The following is a 16,457-nucleotide window of genomic DNA, read 5'->3' on the forward strand; positions in this document are numbered from 1 at the left end:
GTAAGCGTTACGAAGGTCCAACTTAGTAAAGCACCTGGCTCCCTGCAGAATCTCGAAGGCTGATGACATAAGGGGAAGCGGATAACGATTCTTAACCGTTATGTCATTCAGCCCTCGATAATCCACGCAGGGGCGCAGAGTACCGTCCTTCTTCTTAACAAAAAGAACCCCGCCCCGGCCGGAGAGGAAGAAGGCACTATGGTACCGGCGTCAAGAGACACAGACAAATAATCCTCGAGAGCCTTACGTTCGGGAGCCGACAGAGAGTATAGTCTACCCCGAGGAGGAGTGGTCCCCGGAAGGAGATCAATACTACAATCATACGACCGATGAGGAGGAAGGGAGTTGGCTCGGGACCGACTGAAGACCGTGCGCAGATCATGATATTCCTCCGGCACTCCTGTCAAATCGCCAGGTTCCTCCTGAGAAGTAGGGACAGAAGAAACGGGAGGGATGGCAGACATTAAACACTTCACATGACAAGAAACATTCCAGGATAGGATAGAATTACTAGACCAATTAATAGAAGGATTATGACATACTAGCCAGGGATGACCCAAAACAACAGGTGTAAACGGTGAACGAAAAATCAAAAAAGAAATAGTCTCACTGTGGTTACCAGATACTGTGAGGGTTAAAGGTAGTGTCTCAAATCTGATACTGGGAAGATGACTACCATCTAAGGCGAACATGGGCGTAGGCTTCTCTAACTCTCTGAAAGGAATGTCATGTTTCCGAACCCATGCTTCGTCCATGAAACAACCCTCAGCCCCAGAGTCTATCAAGGCACTACATGTAGCACCCGAACCGGTCCAGCGTAGATGGACCGACAAAGTAGTACAGGATTTTGATGGAGAGACTTGAGTAGTTGCGCTCACCTGTAGCCCTCCGCTTACAGATGAGCTCTGGCTTTTACTGGACATGAATTAACAAAATGTCCAGCAACTCCGCAATAGAGGCACAGGCGGTTGGTGATCCTCCGTTCCCTCTCCTTAGTCGAGATGCGAATCCCTCCCAGCTGCATGGGCTCAGACTCTGAGCCAGAGGAGGGAGATGGTTGCGATGCGGAGCAGGGAAACACCGTTGATGCGAGCTCTCTTCCACGAGCCCGGTGACGAAGATCTACCCGTCGTTCTATGCGGATGGCGAGAGCAATCAAAGAGTCCACATCTGAAGGAACCTCCCGGGAGAGAATCTCATCCTTAACCACTGCGTGGAGTCCCTCCAGAAAACGAGCGAGCAGCGCCGGCTCGTTCCACTCACTAGAGGCAGCAAGAGTGCGAAACTCAATAGAATAATCCGTTATGGACCGTTCACCTTGGCATAAGGAAGCCAGGGCCCTAGAAGCCTCCCTACCAAAAACTGAACGGTCAAAAACCCGAATCATCTCCTCTTTAAAGTTCTGGAACTTGTTAGAGCAATCAGCCCTTGCCTCCCAGATAGCTGTGCCCCATTCTCGAGCCCGGCCAGTAAGGAGTGAAATGACGTAAGCAACCCGAGCTCTCTCTCTAGAGTATGTGTTGGGTTGGAGAGAGAACACAATCTCACACTGCGTGAGAAAGGAGCGGCACTCAGTGGGCTGCCCGGAGTAGCAAGGTGGGTTATTAACCCTAGGTTCTGGAGGCTCGGCAGGCCAGGAAGTAACAGGTGGCACGAGACGTAGACTCTGGAACTGTCCAGAGAGGTCGGAAACCTGAGCGGCCAGGTTCTCCACGGCATGGCGAGCAGCAGACAATTCCTGCTCGTGTCTGCCGAGCATGGCTCCTTGGATCTCGACGGCAGTGTAACGAGCGTCTGAAGTCGCTGGGTCCATTCCTTGGTCGGTTCCTTCTGTCATGCAGGTGAAAGAGGACCCAAAAGCGACTTGGCGAAAACAGAGTCTTTAATCCAGTAAAGTAAATACAAACAAAAAACACAACTTTCACTCGAAATGACGAGGACAAACTGGAGACTCGATCTTGAACAGCAGGTGAACAGCAGGTTGCCTCGGGAAGGCACTTGAACCAGACAGACTCAGACACCTGCTCACCACGCAGCATCTGAGGAAAACACGACACGACAGGGCGATACACAAACACAGCACGGTGAATTCTAGACAAGGAACCGACAGGACAGGAACGGAACACAAAGGAAGAAATAGGGACTCTAATCAGGGGAAAGGATCGGGAACAGGTGTGGGAAGACTAAATGATTGATTAGGGGAATAGGAACAGCTGGGAGCAGGAACGGAACGATAGAGAGAAGAGAGAGCGAGAGAGTGAGAAAGGGAGGGGGAGAGAGAGGGATAGAAAGAGGGAAAGAACCTAATAAGACCAGCAGAGGGAAACGAATAGAATGGGAAGCACAGGGACAAGACAAGATAATAAATGACAAAACATGACAGATCAACACCATTTGGCCACTCTTGCCAGGCTGGGCAGGGATGCAGAGCCACTGGGGATGATCAACACCATTTTGGCCACTCTTGCCAGGCTGGGCAGGGATGCAGAGTTTTTTAAATGTATTTATAGGTATAGGCCTAAAGGTTTATAGGCAAAATAACCCAATCAAAACGGAAAGCTCCTTGATATTTGGAATATGCCAGACCTATTGGTCCAAAATCAATGATGGCCTGTTGTATAGATAATAGAACAAAAATGAAGGAAACGTTTAAGAGCTCAGATGTTTTGTTTATAGATACTTTGCTACAATGACACACTTAATTAGCTACCCATCTCATTCCTTTCTGTTAGCATGTGCCTGGAGTAAGTCCACCATCAGGCTTTCAGGACATTATATCACCACAGTCCCTCTGTACGTCACCTTGGTTTTGCACCTGTGTGTTTAATCAGTTTCTTTAGCGAACTCAATGACAGTAGCTAAAGAAAGGGGATATAGCAGCACACAAGAAGAGCACCAATGCATGCTGGGCGGTGCCCTGCTGGGCGGGGCCTGCCCTGCTGGGCGGGGCCTGCCCTGCTGGGCGGGGCCTGCCCTGCTGGGCGGGGCCTGCCCTGCTGGGCGGGGCCTGCCCTGAGCTGGTGAAGTGAGCGCTATTGGAGCGGGAGAGAAAGCCGAAATTCGCTCAGCACTCCAGTTAAATTGGGTACGCTCCTCGCCCCACTCCAGCGTCTCTCCGCTCACATACTCTGATAGTAACTAATGTGGATTTGAAAATGCCTGATAGGTTTAAGCAATGTGGTAATAGCTTCACCAACATGCTGGTGGAATTTTGGCATATTGCTTTTACCTATACTAGTCATTTCAGATTTACACCTGTGTGTTTTAAAGACTAGTGCCTAGGGAGTAGGGGCTAGGGAGTAGGGGCTAGGGAGTAGGGGATAGGGAGTAGGTGATAGGGAGTAGGGGATAGGGGATAGGGAGTAGGGGCTAGGGAGTAGGGGATAGGGAGTAGGGGCTAGGGAGTAGGGGATAGGGAGTAGGGGCTAGGGAGTAGGGGATAGGGAGTAGGGGATAGGGAGTAGGGGATATGGAGTAGTGGATAGGGAGTAGGGGCTAGGGAGTAGGGGATAGGGAGTAGGGGCTAGGGAGTAGGGGCTAGGGAGTAGGGGATAGGGAGTAGGGCCTAGGGAGTAGGGGATAGGGGCTTGGGAGTAGGGGCTTGGGCGTGGGGTTGATTTGGAGCTGGTGACAGACTATTGGCTAGGGTGTAGGGTTGACTTGGAGCTGGTGAGAAACTAGTGGTTAGGGAGTAGGGAGTAGGGTTGACTTGGAGCTGGTGAGAAACTAGTGGTTAGGAAGTAGGGAGTAGGGTTGACTTGGAGCTGGTGAGAGACTAGTGGTTAGGGAGTAGGGTTGACTTGGAGCTGGTGAGAGACTAGTGGTTAGGGAGTAGGGAGTAGGGTTGACTTGGAGCTGGTGAGAGACTAGTGGTTAGGGAGTAGGGAGTAGGGTTGACTTGGAGCTGGTGAGAGACTAGTGGTTAGGGAGTAGGGAGTAGGGTTGACTTGGAGCTGGTGAGAGACTAGTGGTTAGGGAGTAGGGAGTAGGGTTGACTTGGAGCAGGTGAGAGACTAGTGGTTAGGGAGTAGGGTTGACTTGGAGCTGGTGAGAGACTAGTGGTTAGGGAGTAGGGTTGACTTGGAGCTGGTGAGAGACTAGTGGTTAGGGAGTAGGGAGTAGGGTTGACTTGGAGCTGGTGAGAGACTAGTGGTTAGGGAGTAGGGTTGACTTGGAGCCGGTGAGAGACTAGTGGTTAGGGAGTAGGGTTGACTTGGAGCCGGTGAGAGACTAGGGAGTAGATTGATTTGGAGCCGTGAGAGACTAGGGAGTATGGGCTAGGGCGTAGGGAGAAGGGTTGATTTGGAGCCATGAGAGACTAGTGCCTTGTTGTGGGTCAGTCAGCTGTCCATGTTGACCCCATAACGTGGTGTGACGCAACAGGTGTGTTTTGTGTGTCAGGGTCAAGCCAAGTGGTATCTGTTACTTGTCCATCATGTAGAGCTACGGTGTGTGGATCAACATCAACAACATGTAGATATCTGACACTCAGCTATTAGAGGACCCTGAGCTCAGATTCATTACATAGTGTTTTTAGATTGGAGGAGATTATTTCATAGATTTACAGTAAATGTCAAGTGGGGTATCAATAAATGAAAGTTTTTTTCAAATACAGTACAGTAATGTTTTACACGTGGGAATAGTCAAAAGCCATGTCAGACAGACGTGTGGTTATTTTGGGTTCTGTATTGAAATGAGCTAATGTATCGCGATCCTATGATCGAGGTCTGTTCATGTTTGGTCGGTGCCTGTGACCCCGTATGCCACAGTGGGAGGGCCCAGGAGAGAGCGTGTTCACGGCCCAGCCCCCTTGACGTGACAGCTGGGTGAAGCGGACTTAGACAGCAGTGGTATCCCTCTCCTAAGTTAAGCAGTGTCAAACTGAACTGAAGTTGGGAACGATTGGAAATCCGCGTGAAACAAGTGTCTGTTCAGTTCCAACGAAACCTATCTTAAATTAATCGTTCTAAATAACCTGTGCTTTCGCAGTACTGACTGATCTCTGTGAGATTGCAAAAACATTCTCTATAAAACATTGTTGCCTACCGTTTACCGCAAAAATGATGATGCACTCGTCTCAGAAGGACACAACCTACACAAAGATATTTGTAGGAGGTCTTCCATATCACACCACGGACTCCAGTCTCAGGAAATACTTCGAAGTGTTCGGTGATATCGACGAGGCTGTTGTTATAACGGACAGACAGACGGGCAAATCCAGGGGTTATGGATTCGTAAGTATTATAGATGTACATGTGAATGTCATTGTGATTGATTGATCGATCGATTGCGTAATTAGTTTATGTCATATTGTTAAATGCAGACATTATGGGTAGAATCTCAAATGTATCCAGCACCAATATGTCATGAATGAAAAGGCTGTCATTGGCCCATCCATAATGCGTCTGATGTTACTTATTGATTCACACCATTTTGTTAGCCATTTATGAACGGTCAATGAATTGCACTTCCGGAATGGGCTCACCGTTCTGTCCTGCTAAGTATTCAGCTGAGGCTCAGGCGTGGTGTCTTGGGCTCACCGTTCTGTTCTGCTAAGTATTCAGCTGAGGCTCAGGCGTGGTGTCTTGGGCTCAAGAGGTCCATGGTGATGTGATGGAATCATTCTAGAATTGCTGCCATGTGCTTCATAAACCATGCCTTTACCTTCAACTAATGAAGGAAATTTTTTCTCTCCACTTTTCCTTGTTCTGATTGTAATACCCTCGTGCTTTTCTTATTGAGACGTGATCAATACTTATACATGAATTGTAGTTCAATGAGCAGCTTTAGCCAGCCTCCCCACTGAGTGAACATCTGATCAATTCAGACAACGGAAACATGTATTTATTCTGTATTCTTCCCTTTCCCTCCCTCAGGTGACGATGGCAGACCGGGCGTCTGCGGACCGAGCCTGCAAGGACCCAAACCCCATCATCGACGGCCGGAAAGCCAATGTGAACCTGGCCTACCTGGGGGCCAAGCCCAGGGTCATGCAGCCAGGTGAGGGGATGGACGCGCTGGCGGAGGGCTGCGCCACACGTTTATTTCACAGCTTGGACGACCAAGGTGGCGTACAAACAATGACGAGCTGCTAAAACGAGCAAACTAACCACCTGCTTACAGTATGTTAACACACGGTGTGTAGAATGGTAGATGTGTAACATGGGATTTAGACGAGGTGTACTGTAGTGGGGGGGACTAGCAGAACAGACAGTGAAGCTCTCGTGTGAATGAAGATATGTTATGATTAAATTGTGTCTCCATTTTTACAGACATTTTTACAGACACCATTTTTACAGACACCATTTTTACAGACACCATTTTTACAGACACCATTTTTACAGACAACATTTTTACAGACACCATTTTTACAGACACCATTTTTACAGACAACATTTTTACAGACAACATTTTTACAGACAACATTTTTACAGACAACATTTTTACAGACAACATTTTTACAGACACCATTTTTACAGACAACATTTTTACAGACACAATTTTTACAGACAACATTTTTACAGACACCATTTTTACAGACACAATTTTTACAGACAACATTTTTACAGACAACATTTTTACAGACACCAAATGTTTCAAATGTTGTTTTTTCCTACCATCTACCTGATCTATAAGTACTTGAGCAGTTACATTGGAAGCACTGATCACATTTGATATAATGGGATTATAATGCATTTATAATATGTGTATATAGTTCAAGCTTTAGATTGAACACATAACGGTAGAGTTAAAAACAACTTGTTCCTATTCCAGGTTTCTCATTTGGTGTTCCTCAAATCCATCCAGCGTTCCTCCAGAGGCCTTATGGGTATGTTATGACATAGTGCTACTCCTTGTCTTGTTGGACGTGTGTTAAAACAACGTATTTCACTGCACCTGTCCAGTGTATGTGACAATAACATGTATTTTATTTTTATTAACATCTTTTACAGGGTAGAAAATGTTCAACTAGTGTAAGGTTGTAGAACTACCGTAACTTTCCCAAGATGCTCCAGAAATCCCAGTTAGAAGATTGGGACATTGGGAAAGTTACCAGAATTGTTCAACCCTAAACTAGTTGTAGAATATCATACTGTAACACCACCTGGTTTGTTCACAGCTGATCATTTTGAATGATCTTTGTGCCCGTTTCTATTCTTACAGTATCTAGTGATTTTCATCTTTTAAAAAATAGCTTGGATTGTAAAATGTAACGTTTTCTTTCTCCAGAGTGGTGTGACTGTAAGCCCCGCCCATTCATTCTCTTTTGAGTGTAGAGGCGGGACTGTGTCTTGTGTGGTGTGCATCTCTGCGTGCCATTCTTAGATTCTAAAGCGTGAATCTAATTCTGATTCTAAACGTGATGTCACCAGTTGTCAATGTCTATCTCTCTCTGATCTGACAGGCTGGCTTACGGTTAAGAAACTGTATCTGATGGAGGGACATGATGGTTTGAGGATGAATAGCAGAGTCTGCATTGGGCAGATCACTAACGTCTTACCAGTATACTCTGACACACACAAACAAGCTGAAATGGTGATTAGATGCATGGAAGTTGTTTTTCATTTCATTTTTCTGTTGCGGTTTTCCATAGTCCATAGATTGGTGTGTGTGCCTTTATTTCAGTATGAAGTGGTTTTCAGCTGAGCTGCGTGCTTCCCTTACGGGTGTGGGGTGGGGGTGGGGTGGGGTGGGGGGGGTCAGGAGTGGTGGATGAGGGATGTTCCTGCAGACTCTTAAGAGTTTGGATTTTTCACATTTAACTTTGTCACGGGGTGTTGATTCTGATCTGTTTTTTTTACTTGATTTTTAACGATTGATTTGTGCTGTAGCCTGTGTCCCCCTCCCCCCTCCCCCATTTCTTAGTTAACAACGTTATCATGTGTTTTGTTGTTGATGGGGTTGATCACCAGTGTTACTACGTGACTTGTCTAGGACCTTCCAAACCCCCCCACGCAACAAAACAACTCCTGGCATGTTGGAGATCCTTTCCTACCTTTGGTTTTCTCTACTCATGATGTTGTGGTTTCTGTTTTCTTTCTCAAATTAACCCATTGCTTCCTCCTGTAGCTCACATCATCTTCTTCTATCTCTTTCCCTTCTGCTCATGACGTAGACCAGGAACCAACTCAGTGAAAGTTATTTGATGGCTAGAACTAAGGTTGCAAAGGCAGGGTATATATTACTGTAAACTTTCCAAGTTTATATTGGTATCTTTCAAGGATTTTATGTATTCTGTCACAAGACATCTAGTGGCCCTTTTGGGTACTTCAGGTTATCTCAGGTGTCTAATAGTCTCTGGTCCTCTCTCCGGCCTTATCACAAGTCAAATATATGAAATCATTAAATAAGATGATTTTAAAACACAAAATAGAAAGCTGTCAAACATTATCCTAAATACAAAACCATCAAGTTATATTGCGAGTTTCAGCATGAAACTATTTGAGTTATACATGTTGACATAGTAAAATTTGTTGTCAATGTTTTGGAAGAGTTGCAGAGGTCATTGAAAATAATGCCATTGTTGATTAGATGCCTTTTTTTAAAATGAATTAGGCTATTTTTACTTCAACCATATGATCTATCTACTAGAAACTCATGGACGATATGGACACAGAAATAACATCAATAACATATAATAAAACAATTCAAGTATAAATTACCAAAGTTACGATAGATTGCCACAGATTGTCTGTTAACTTACCAAAATTACTGAAGATTCCAGTAACTTTTGTAAATTACTGGTAGCTTTGCAACGCCTAGCTAGACCTCTGAAGCCATAAATCACTGTAGAAATGTGTCCGTACAGAGAAGAGAAAGAGTGAGTGAGAGAAATGGTGAGAGGAAGGATGGAACCGGAGAATGGTGTCAGTACTGTGGGACACACGAGACAGTGTGTTTATGGTGTGGATGGATTTGTAATGGAGCCCCTCTACTGGAACAATACAGGGAACTGAGATGACTGAGAACATCCACACTTCCAAAAGGAACTTGTTTATTCAAACAGACATCCTGATCCACTCTGTTGTCGCTCATTAGTGACCCAATATCTCATTTGTTTTAATACCAAAGGTCTGATTCTAGTTCTCACTGAGTGTAAAACTGACAGCAAATACCAAATGTAAGTAGATTGTAGTGTGGAACATAGATTAATACTAACCAAGATATCCAAGTAGGATACAGAAGTTATAACCTTTACCATGTAAAACATACAGCATATTTAAAAGGCATACATACAGCCAGTAAACACGGAGTGTAAACTGATCTCAGATAAGTTGTTTGCAGAGTGGTAGACTACTGGTCAGGCAGCAGCTGTTCACAGTGTTCTACACAGCTTCTCAAATTCCGCTGGAAAATGAGAGTCGCTCAGCGGGGCCCTAAATAATGGATGTCATAGACAGGGCCTTCGATCACTCGCTCGCCGGCGGACAACAGGTGGGCTGCCTGAGACATGTGCCCAGGGGCCGGGGGGCCTGTGTGCCTCTGTTCTAGGGGATTACCCATGTGTCTCAGTGATTTACAAAGCACCTTTATTTAGCCCTGAACTTTCAACACAAAATGGCCGCCTGCCCTGTCGTCCTCCAACCAGAGGAAAGGTTCATGTCGATCGGACCAGTTTCAGCAGTAGGAGTAGGAGCTCTCCATGTCCTCTGTGTCTTCTACAACTGCCTGTCCATCTGTGTCTTCTACAACTGCCTGTCTTCTGTGTCTTCTACAACTGCCTGTCTTCTGTGTCTTCTACAACTGCCTGTCTTCTGTGTCTTCTACAACTGCCTGTCCTCTGTGTCTTCTACAACTCTGCCTGTCCTCTGTGTCTTCTACAACTGCCTGTCCTCTGTGTCTTCTACAACTCTGTCTGTCCTCTGTGTCTTCTACAACTCTGTCTGTCCTCTGTGTCTTCTACAACTGCCTGTCTTCTGTGTCTTCTACAACTGCCTGTCCTCTGTGTCTTCTTCAACTCTGTCTGTCATCTGTGTCTTCTACAACTGCCTGTCCTCTGTGTCTTCTTCAACTCTGTCTGTCCTCTGTGTCTTCTACAACTCTGTCTGTCCTCTGTGTCTCCTACAACTCTGTCTGTCCTCTGTGTCTTCTACAACTCTGCCTGTCCTCTGTGTCTTTTTTTATCCTCCAGAGTTGACTGAGGTCATGCCATGTGCTGCTGTAGGAGACAGAGAAGACAGAGAAGACAGAGGAAGGGAATAGTTATCCTCCAGAGTTGACCGAGGTCATGCCATGTGCTGCTGTAGGAGACAGAGAAGACAGAGAAGACAGAGGAAGGGAATAGTTATCCTCCAGAGTTGACCGAGGTCATGCCATGTGCTGCTGTAGGAGACAGAGAAGACAGAGAAGAGAGAGAAGACAGAGGAAGGGAATAGTTATCCTCCAGAGTTGACCGAGGTCATGCCATGTGCTGCTGTAGGAGAGAGGCTCAGCTTGTCCGTTAGTGATGACAAGAGGAGAAAAAATAGCCTCCAGCCTCTCCTGTCACTCTCCCGGACGTGTGTGTGTGTGTGTGTGTGCGCATGCGTGTACGTGTACGTGCGTGAGTATGTATGCGTGTGTGTGTGTGTGTGCGCATACGTGTACGTGTGTGAGTATGTGTGCGTGTGTGTGTGTGTGTGTGTGCATGTGTGTACGTGCGTGTGTGTGTGTATGACATGGCACATCTTAGGACAGTTTTAACACCTGGTCTCTGTTTGCTGGAGGTGACTGACGCTCAGGGTGGAAATAGAGCCAAATCTGCCAGGATACACGGGCTTGGATCACTCCATTTATACCCTCGCTGTCTCTCTCTGCCTCTCTCTCTATCTCTCTATCTCTGTCTCTCTCTGCCTCTTTCCCCTCTGTCTCTCTCTCTGTCTCTCTCTATCTCTCTCTCTGTCTCTCTATCTCTGTCTCTCTCTCTGCCTCTTTCCCTCTGTCTCTCTCTCTGTCTCTCTATCTCTGTCTCTCTCTCTCTGCCTCTCTCTGTCTCTCTCTCTGTCTCTCTCTCTCTGTCTCTCTCTCTCTCTCTCTCTCTCTCTCTGCCTCTCTCTCTCTGTCTCTCTCTCTGTCTCTCTCTCTGTCTCTCTCTCTGTCTCTCTCTCTGTCTCTCTCTGTCTCTCTCTCTCTGTCTCTCTCTGTGTCTCTCTCTCTGTCTCTCTCTGTCTCTCTCTCTCTGTCTCTCTCTCTGTCTGTCTCTCTCTGTCTCTCTCTCTCTGTCTCTCTCTCTGTCTCTCTCTGTCTCTCTCTCTGTCTCTCTCTCTGTCTCTCTCTCTGTGTCTCTCTCTGTCTCTCTCTCTCTGTCTCTCTCTCTCTGTCTCTCTCTGTCTCTCTCTCTGTCTCTCTCTGTCTCTCTCCCTCTCTGTCTCTCTCTCTGTCTCTCTCTCTCTCTCTCTCTGTCTCTCTCTGTCTCTCTCCCTCTCTGTCTCTCTCTCTCTCTGTCTCTCTCTCTCTGTCTCTCTCTCTCTCTCTCTCTCTCTCTCTCTCTCTCTCTGTCTCTCTCTCTCTCTCTCTCTCTCTCTCTCTCTCTCTCTCTCTCTCTCTCTCTCTCTCTCTCTCTCTCTCTCTCTCTCTCTCTCTCTCTCTGCCTCTCTCTCTCTGCCTCTCTCTCTGCCTCTCTCTCTCTGCCTCTCTCTCTCTGTCTCTCTCTGCCTCTCGCTGTCTCTCTCTGCCTCTCTCTGCCTGATCAATCTGATTGATTGTCAAATATTTTAGTCATCGCGGTACTCACACAATAGCACTTATCGAAGCTCTATTCAGTAGTACTCATAGCAGGACATAGTCATTTTTGAAAAATATTTATAAAAAATAATATTATAAAACTAAAGTATGGAATTGAATAATAGAAAATGTTGAAGTGTGAAGCTTCGTACATAATCCGTCTGTCTCTCTGACACATTCTCATTTTCTTCTGTGAGGCTTCTCTTTCATTTTAGTTGACTTTTTATCTGCGTTTGAGGACTTCACGTGTGTGGGCATGTGGTGTGTGGTGTTGGGACTGATTGTATGTTGACTGGGATAAGTTGAGTTGCAGTTCTTTCTTGATGTGTTGTGGTGCTGTGCGATCAGCTGGCATTGTGAGAGAACCCTCGTTCAGACACAGAGGGCTGGCCGGTATATCATCTCTAATGCCTAATTAAAGGGGGCTGATTCCTGAGCTTCAGGCAGAGCTGCTCTGGTTTCATGATGATTCCTGAGCTTTAGGCAGAGCTGCTCTGGTTTCATGATGATTCCTGAGCTTCAGACAGAGCTGTCTGGTTTCATGATGATTCCTGAGCTTCAGGCAGAGCTGCTCTGGTTTCATGATGATTCCTGAGCTTCAGACAGAGCTGTCTGGTTTCATGATGATTCCTGAGCTTCAGACAGAGCTGTCTGGTTTCATGATGATTCCTGAGCTTCAGACAGAGCTGCTCTGGTTTCATGATGATTCCTGAGCTTCAGACAGAGCTGTCTGGTTTCATGATGATTCCTGAGCTTCAGACAGAGCTGCTCTGGTTTCATGATGATTCCTGAGATTCAGACAGAGCTGTTCTGCTTTCCTTTTGGCTTGAAACCTTCTCTTTTTTACCCAGGGTTCCATTGGGTGGTGTTGCTGTGTTAACGAAATGAGGACTGGGTTGACGTTGTTTTGTCTTTGTGACGCCTGCTTTCCTGTGTTCCTCGGTTTCAGTGTGTGTCCCAGACTGCAGAGTGACTCTGTCTGTCCTCTGACCTTTGACATCTGTGTTCTACAGGATCCCAGCCCACTATGTCTACCCCCAGGCCTTTATGCAGCCAAGCACCATGGTCATCCCTCACAGCATGCAGTCGCCTGCCGCCACGGCCTCCGCCGCCTCCTCCCCGTACCTCGACTACACCGGAGCGGCCTACGCCAGTACTCGGCCGCAGCCGCCAGCGCCGCGGCCGCCGCTGCCTACGAGCATTACCCGTACGCAGCCTCCCCGGCCCCTGCAGGCTACATGGCTGCAGCAGGGTACGGTTACGCGGTCCAGCAGCCCCTAGCAGCCGCAGCCACCCCGGGAGCAGCCGCAGCAGCTGCAGCTTCGCCCAGTACCAGCCTCAGCAGCTTCAGGCAGACCGCATGCAGTAACTGACCACTATGAGCCTGGATAACAGAAGAGGGGGATGCTGTAGAGAGGAGGGAGGAGGCCATACTCACCCCATGACACTACAAGGGAGAGGTGGGGGAGAGTGTGAGGAGGGGGGAGGGATGAAGAGTGGAGTGGAGTGGTGGTCATCAATCCTTGGCTTTAGAACATGCAGTGCTGCTACCAAAAGAGCCTGAAGAGAATCATCTCATAACTAAAGAGAGTCGTCTCATAACTGAATAGAATCGTCTCATAACTGAAGAGAATCATCTCATAACTGAATAGAATCATCCCATAACTGAATATAATCGTCTCATAACTGAAGAGAATCATCTCAAAACTGAAGAGAATCATCTCAAAACTGAATAGAATCATCTCATAACTGAAGAAAATCGTCTCATAACTGAATATAATCGTCTCATAACTGAAGAGAATCATCTCAAAACTGAAGAGAATCATCTCATAACTGAAGAAAGTCATCTCATAACTGAATAGAATCATCTCATAACTGAAGAGAATCATCTCATAACTGAATAGAATCGTCTCATAACTGAAGAAAGTCATCTCATAACTGAATAGAATCATCTCATAACTGAAGAGAATCATCTCATAACTGAATAGAATCGTCTCATAACTGAAGAAAGTCATCTCATAACTGAATAGAATCATCTCATAACTGAAGAGAATCATCTCATAACTGAAGAGAGTCGTCTCATAACTGAAGAGAGTCGTCTCATAACTGAAGAGAGTCGTCTCATAACTGAATAGAATCGTCTCATAACTGAAGAGAGTCGTCTCATAACTGAAGAGAATCGTCTCATAACTGAAGAGAATCGTCTCATAACTGAAGAGAGTCGTCTCATAACTGAAGAGAATCGTCTCATAACTGAAGAGAATCGTCTCATAACTGAAGAGAGTCGTCTCATAACTGAAGAGAATAGTTACTTCATTATTCAAATATCATCCGTGTTGTCATCACTAAATTATTGTTTTTTGTTGTTGTCATTATATCAGAAATATTTAATATTTATTCATCAGGACAAATATCTAGAATTATTATTTAAGATATGACCTCATAACCAACCTTTAAGTTTAAGTTAATAATTTTAAGCATATTTAATGTGTAGTAAATTAAATGTGTGATTTTGTACAACTTTCACAAGTGCACTGAAGTCTAATCAGGTATTTTTCCCTCCAATTTCTTAAACAATGTAGATGGTCAAACCAAAAACACTTTTGGTCACTTTTCACCTTTTAATACTTTTAAACCTACATTTTGAACTATGCAATTTGAACTTGTAAAATATATTTAGTGAAATATGTCTTCTACAAATATATATATATACAGTTGAAGTCAGAAGTTTACATACACTTAGGTTGGAGTCATTAAAACTCGTTTTTCAACCACTCCACAAATTTCTTGTTAACAAACCATAGTTTTGGCAAGTCTGTTAGGACATCTACTTTGTGCATGACACAAGTAATTGTTCCAACAATTGTTTACAGACAGATTATTTCACTTATAATTCACTGTATCACAATTCCAGTGGGTCAGAAGTTTACAGACTTTTTACGCCAGGTCGCAATTGTAAATGAGAACTTGTTCTCAACTTGCCTACCTGGTTAAATAAAGGTGAAGTAAAAAATAAATAAAAATACACTAAGTTGACTATGCCTGGAAAATTCCAGAAAATGATGTCATGGCTTTAGAAGCTTCTGATAGGCTCATTGACATCATTTGAGTCAATTGGAGGAGTACCTGTGGATGTATTTCAAGGCCTACCTTAAAACTCAGTGCCTATTTGCTTGACATCATGGGAAAATCAAAAGAAATCAGCCAAGCCCTCAGAAAAAAAATTGTAGACCTCCACAAGTCTGGTTCATCCTTGGGAGCAATTTCCAAACGCCTGAAGGTACCACGTTCGTCTGTACAAACAATAGTACGCGAGTATAAACACCATGGGACCACGCAGCCGTCATACCCCTCAGGAAGGAGACGTGTTGTCTCCTAGAGATGAACGTACTTTGGTGCGAAAAGTGAAAATCAACCCTAGAACAACAGCAAAGGACCTTGTGAAGATGCTGGAGGAAACGGGTACAAAAGTATCTATATCCACACTAAAACGAGTCCAATATCGACATAACATGAAAGGCCACTCAGCAAGGAAGAAGCCACTGCTCCAAAACTGACATAAAAAAGTCAGACTACGGTTTACAACTGCACATGGGGACAAGATTGTACTTTTGGAGAAATGTCCTCTGGTCTGATGAAAAAAATAGAACTGTTTGGCCATAATGACCATCGTTATGTTTGGAGGAAAAAGGGGGAGGATTGCAAGCTGAAGAACACCATCCCAACCGTGGGGGTGCTTTGCTTCAAGAGGGACTGGTGCACTTCACAAAATAGATGGAATCATGAGGAAGGAAAATTATGTAGCTATAATTGAAGCAACATTTCAAGGCATCAGTCAGGAAATTAAAGCTTGGTCGCAAATGGGTCTTTGAAATAGAAAATGACCCCAAGCATACTTCCAAAGTTGTGACAAAATTACTTAATGACAACAAAGTCAAGGTATTGGAGTGCCCATCACAAAGCCTTGACCTCAATCCCATAGAAAATATGTTGGCAGAACTGAAAAAGCGTGCGAAACAAGGAGGCCTACAAACCTGATTCAGTTACACCAGCTCTGTCAGGAGGAATGGGCCAAAATTCACCCAACTTATTGTGAGAAGCTTGTGGAAGGCTACCCAAAACCTTTGACCCAAGTTAAACAATTTAAAGGCAATGCTACCAAATACTAATTGAGTGTATGTAAACTTCTGACCCACTGGGAATGTGATGAAAGAAATACAATCTGAAATAAATCATTCTCTCTGCTATTTTTCTGACATTTCACATTCTTAAAATAAAGTGGTGATCCTAACTGACCTAAGACAGGGAAATTTTATTTGGATTAAATGTCAGGAATTGTGATAAACTGAGTTTAAATGTATTTGGCTAAGGTGTATGTAAACTTCCGACTTCAACTGTATATAATAATGTTACTATAATGATGTTTGTACCTATGCAAAACAGTGACGTAGAGGAGTGACAGCTGTCTGTCCTGTGTTCCTATGGGGGTCAGATCCAGAGAGGGCAGGACAGAAGAGAACAGCTTCCTATGGGGGTCAGATCCAGAGAGGGCAGGACAGAAGAGAACAGCTTCCTATGGGGGTCAGATCCAGAGAGGGCAGGACAGAAAAGAACAGCTTCCTATGGGGGTCAGATCCAGAGAGGGCAGGACAGAGGAGAACAGCTTCCTATGGGGTCAGATCCAGAGAGGGCAGGACAGAAGAGAACAGCTTCCTATGGGGGTCAGATCCAGAGAGGGCAGGACAGAAGAAGAG

General features: G+C 45.3%; 1 pseudogene; it reads left to right on the forward strand.

Moving 5' to 3' along the window:
• Positions 1-4,710: 4,710 nt before the first annotated feature.
• LOC124028433 lies at positions 4,711-13,072 on the forward strand (annotated as a pseudogene).
• The last annotated feature ends 3,385 nt before the right edge of the window (positions 13,073-16,457 follow it).

This window comes from Oncorhynchus gorbuscha, unplaced genomic scaffold (assembly GCF_021184085.1).
Source record: "Oncorhynchus gorbuscha isolate QuinsamMale2020 ecotype Even-year unplaced genomic scaffold, OgorEven_v1.0 Un_scaffold_4153, whole genome shotgun sequence".
NCBI lineage: Eukaryota > Metazoa > Chordata > Actinopteri > Salmoniformes > Salmonidae > Oncorhynchus > Oncorhynchus gorbuscha.